The following is a 6,000-nucleotide window of genomic DNA, read 5'->3' on the forward strand; positions in this document are numbered from 1 at the left end:
AAAACTTGTGCTCACCTGAATAAATGTAATAAACATCCACAATTATTTTGATCCAAAATACCTACACAGGTTGCACAAACCACATAAAATATGAGCCAATTACAGGAGTTCATAAGCATGTCACTGAACAGAGGACATATTTCCCATGTACAGGCAAGGCAGTCTTGGCAGCAGGGGGAAGATGCCCCGTAACACATCAGTGGATTAATGGTAGTCCGCTAATATGGAAGTCAATCCCAAGAAATTAGACATTTTAGGCTCATAATTTTACCATTCTGCAGAACTATGACAAAATGAAATGTACGGGGAGCAGTGCTTACAATTATATAATCGGATCGACCCACTGCTTCAGTCAAAATTTCCCACGAGTGACAGTGTGATAGATGTCATCAATATGATGATACATAATTTGCCAATCTTCTTATATAAATGTTAGCACTAGTGTCCTGTACTTTTCATTGCATCATAGTTCTTAAGAAGGGTCAAGGTATGGACCCAAAATGTCTAATATTTTGTAATAGTCTTACACATTACCTGACTACTATTGATCCCCTGCCCTAAGATTGCCTTGCGTCTATATGGGAAACATGTCCTGCATTTAGTGTGACATGCCTATGAACTCTTGAAATTGACTTATCTATTTTATGTGGTTTGTGTAACATGAGTAGCTATTTAGGATCGCAAAAAAAAGAAAATATTTTTAGTGCATTTATTCAGGTGGGCATAAGCGTTTGTGCACCTATGTATGTCTTGCGTGTCTGACTATATATTTTAGTGTTTTTGTCTGTATGTACAGTATCGCTGTGTTTGTATATATGTCGTGTATGGTTTATTTTTGTGTCCCAACAGATTTGCAGCTTTAAATCGATGCTTAATGAGAAATTAACACCTTAGGATTTTACTAGATATTAAGACCTAGTGTCTTTGATAACCTCCACAAGAGTAACTGGCTGGTAGGGCTTTAACCCATTTGTAAATTTAAAGAAGCTGTTATGAGTAAAAAAATAATTATTTGTTACTTTGCTATTTGGTAAGGATTGTCTCCGTTCAAGATACTGATACACTTTTGGCTTTGATATTCCATGTCATTCATTGCACTGGGCACTATGATTAAATATGGTTGTAGCTTTTTATCAATGGAGTATTAACCCTTTAGATAACTTCACTATTTAGGTATTCTCTGCCATCTCCTGCTCCCTGTACTGTGTTTAACTGTGGCTGGAGTTTCTTTACTCCAGGGAGTATTAACCCCGTGTGGGGTCAAGGGAAACTTCCCCACATATGAGTACTCCCCATTTTTACATATGCTCCACTGCCAACATTTTAACATTCCATGTATGTATATCCCATACCCTGTGTTTCTTTGTAGATAATTAAAAATATATATATATTAGTTTTTACTACTCATTAGACTGGCTGTATAGGATTACTTATATCCTGGATCAATGTTATCTCCCAAGTAAATATTATTCATGAGTGCAATTTTTGAGGGCTTCTAGTGGTGGGAAGACCTTCTTGAATCCTCCAGTGTGTTTTTATAGAGTCTGTATATTCCCTCCATGCACCTTGTCTCTCTACTTACCATATTGATTTACTAGGTGAGCGGTAGGGTTCAATACATCTGCAATTCTGTGATAGCAAGATGCCGTTAGTGATCTGCAGTACATACCCCATAGGTTAATATAAGCATGCAGTGGGTTTATTTTAATGTACTCTAACCAATAGACGTAATGACAGCTCTCTCGTCACATTTCCCAATCATTTTATATTTGTTTTGCCTCTTGGATTACTAGTCACCTCTTGCAGTATTTATTGGGGTGTGTATACTGTATATGCAAAGGTGTATGCCTGTATGAGTTTTTGTTGCTCTATCACCATATGTATGCATATATAAGTGCATGCATGTATGAGTATATGTACATTATGTATGCACAAGTGAATTCATGTCTGAGGTTGTGTAAAATGTGTTAATTTTGCCCTACGGTGCCTTCTACAATCTGTTTTTTCCTGTGGGCCCTTAATTCACCAGACAACACCAAAGCAGCCTACAAGGACTGTTATCCCCCTCTCCATTCCCCCCACTTCTGTTGACTTTACTGGACTGATGGCGAGATCATGCAATCACATGATCAGGAAGGGGCGGGGGGGCAGTATACTCTGTTACTGACAGAGTTAAACCATGGTGGTCACCATTGTGACGGTAGGGGTAAATGTGACTGTTTAATAGAAGTCAAGCCTTTTATTAACCCTACCTCTAAATAGTACAGTTGTATTATGTTATGTGTATCTATGTACTATCTCTTAGCATGCTTCCAGCACCTCAAGGACCAGGAGTTCATTTTGATTTTAGGAGGAATATTGCCAAAAGCTGTGTGACTTTTCCCTGTAACAGTTTTCATGTAACTGTTATGTTGCATTTCAACCCTCCAATCAGGGACTGGGCATGTTGTCAGCACCTGGCCTTCAATGTTGCCATGTTGGGACTTACGGTATAAAAAGGTGGAGAGGGAGAGTCCCTAGTTAGCTGAAGCAGTTGCAGGGGCTGTTTGCTTGGGCTTTTAGCTGCAGCTCAAGTTTGATGTACCAGTGGGGATTCCAGCAGCAGTGTCTACTCCAGTGCTGGTGCCAAGCCAGGAATCCGGTTCCAGGGGGCACTGCAGGGAAGAAGGAACCAGGGGAAATCTCTTTAGGGACTTTCCTGCACCCAGGTTTATAGGGTTCCCCAGTTGAGGATGTTTATGGTCTGTTTAGCTGTTTACAGTTGCGGATAACTTTTTCCAATAAATTAATTTTATAAACTCTTGTGTTTCTGTCTGGAGAATTGATCCCTGGTGTGATGGTCCTGGTCTCCCGTGACAACCATCCTTCCAAAAATACGAATCCAGCTCCATGTGATATGGGTAGCTCACACAGTACATACTGTATAGTACTTGCAATGTTTTTTTATAATGTTTCACTGGAGTGCTGTTAAAAAGGAACCAAATAAGCTATTTGCTTTGAGTAAGTTCGCAAGTCAGAGTTATCAAACTATAGAGAGCAGGAGTTCAGCTCAGAGGTCCTAGTAAATAATAATTTAGAAGTTAGGACTTGCCTACTCTGGGGTTACCTTGGTGTACTGGTCAAGCTTAGCATACTTTGCACTATCTATGTAACTAAAACCCCAATTTAAATTAAATATTGGAGGTAAAGATGTGCATGCTTCTATGCAGCATGATATGAGTATTCGGAAGGTGTTACTAATGATGAAATGTTGGATTTAAGTATATTTGGATGTGCGTTGATTTTTGAATGGGGGGTGTTGCATCATTTACATATCTGTATCGGCTCTCACAAATGTAGACAATATACAATTACAACATAACGATATGTATATATATATATATATATATATATATATATGTATATATATATATTACTGCATTATTCACCAAAACTAAGGTATCTGCATTAACGTGTGATATTATATAGAAAAAGGGTACCGACAGTAATAGCAAACATTGTAATCATATTGTATCAGCTTTAGAAGCATCAAACAGCATTGTGAATCCAAGCGTGATAAACTTAGATCTTTGGATCTCTTCCCCCCATCTTCTTATTAGGGTCACATCCAGTCCTATCTTTTCCGTCTTTCACTGATGCTGCCAGGTGAGGAGGGTAAGGGCTGGGACCCGCGGCGCGGGCGGCTGCACGAGCGTTCCCCACCAGCAGGGGAATCCTCCCGAGCCGGTCCCCCCTGGCTGCACAGCTCACTACACGCTGTGACGCGTCAGCCGCCAGGGGATTCAAGAGAGTTTTAATCCCAAGCGGCGACGTGTCACGTGTTGTGGCTGTGAGTCAATGAGGAGAGGAGGCTCCCTCCCACAGACTCTCTTGGGGGGGGGGGGTCCCCCCTTCCGATTCCCCCCCCCTGCTCCGGTCCCCCGGGCTCCGATTCACCCCTTACCCACCCCCCGTGTTTATTTGTGAGTGCCTGTCTGTGTGTGTGCGTGTCTGTGTGTGGAGTTGAGGGGCTGAATGGCTGACGGGCGGTCCCGCCCCCCCACCCGTTTTGGCCATGCTCCCCCTCCCCCCCCCCCCCCCCCGCTCGCAAAAATGGTCCCTTTGGACCAGAAAAAGCCCCAAGTGCCTCTCCACGCGCCGCCTGTCTGCAGTGCGGGCACATGGTCTGAGGCAGCGAGGCCTTAGCCTATGAGTAAATGACAAATGATAATCTGTACACGCTTGCACATTGTGTCTGCATCTCCTGTGTGATGAATGCATGAACATTTTGCTAAACCATATGAGCAGGAGAAGTGTTCTTGTCACTGTCGGTATCGCAAGGTTTCTGCGCTACAAACAAAACTGTACAGCTCACGACAACTGTATCCATTGTTAAATGTTGGCTGTACATTCAGCAGAATATATGGATACCCAACATGTTAAAGCAAAATAAAAACATGGGTGCCATGATGCAAGACATTAAAAAACAAAAACATCTTTAAAATATTTTACAATATATTCCAGTTTTTAAAAGTTCTCATGAACTACAGTATGTATGTGTTTCTAATCCTTTGCATTACACTGTTCTTTCATGTATGTGTTATATGTTAAACAGAGGGGCCAAGCGCACCAAAAGAGGAATAGAAGATGAACTTAATGCAAAGAGATCCTTTAATGACTACGCAAGTTGAAATGAATACTTTTGACTTGTATAGTCATTAAATGATCTATTTACATTAAGTTCATCTTGTATTCCTCTTTTGGTGCGCTAGGCTCCCTCTGTTTCCTATGCTGCTTCTTGACTAGGATTTTTTTCCTTTCGCACCCATGCTTTACAGCTTATTTTTCAACTTGTTCCCCAGGACTTAGGGGCATCCCAGGTTGCTTTTTCCCTGATCCTTTTTCTACTTGTATTATATGTTAAAAATACTACATCTGGATCTAAATAACAGCGTCTTTTCATGGACCACCCCTAGGACTGATATGCTTGTAATGATATAAAAATGATTGGTTATAGAAGAGTCTGCTTGAACAGTATGCAAAATTATGAGCCACAAAAGTATTTAGTGGGTGTCTATCAGAGGTTTGTGAACCTCTGATCTATTCTTATATACTTGTCGGTGCCTATACGGATTTAAAATGTCTGGAAAGTAATCTATCCACACCTGCCTGCTACCTAGATTTGCCTCTGTTTTTGTGTCTCATGGAAGAAGCCCGTGGCTGTGGTGTCCTGCCCCCCTTCTGATATTCATCCTTATTCAGACAGCACAGCCAAATGAAGACAAATCTCTGTATTAACATTGGTATCAGCCCTGGAAGCATGGCCTTCAAGACGCATAGCTCATATAACCCCTGCACAAGCCTTTTTGGCATGTCATTTCATGCCCCAACGGCTATTGAATGGCAGTTCTAGTTGCCCAGGGTGACAACATAAATGAGTTGGTTTTTGTTCTCTGTGAAATGTATGCCAACTATTACCCTTTGATAGTAACACATGGACAGTTTTTTCATTATGAGATCATTTTAACTCCTTCTCCAAAATGTCTGCAAAGCACATCAATGTATCTAATTCAGTCCAAATGTTTTTTAATATCATTTAATGGGTGGTATTGGCATTAAAGATGCATTTTTATTTTTTGCTTGTTGCAAGCTCCCACTCTACTACTGAGTCTACTGACATTTTTTATAGCATTGGCAGTGTTTGCTGCTCTATAAATGTTATAGATTGATAGGACATGGGGAGTGAGTGATATGGATCTGGGCTCATTAGGCTTACAGGAATTCAAGTCTTTAAGAAAGCTAATGCTAAAATGAGAAGATTAGGTGAAGAAACAATTATTAAATAATCTGTGTAGACCAGTGCTTACATTGTCACAGCCAGGTATGCACAAAAATAAATAACGGCCTAATTTCATGAAACACAGATTTGGATACATCTGCGTTATAACTCTTCTGTGAAACCCTGTAATAGAACATCTTCAGGTCTTTTTGATTCTTATAAATCCATTTGTGAAAATTAGA

This window comes from Ascaphus truei, chromosome 6 (genome assembly GCF_040206685.1).
Source record: "Ascaphus truei isolate aAscTru1 chromosome 6, aAscTru1.hap1, whole genome shotgun sequence".
Classification (NCBI taxonomy): Eukaryota; Metazoa; Chordata; class Amphibia; order Anura; family Ascaphidae; genus Ascaphus; species Ascaphus truei.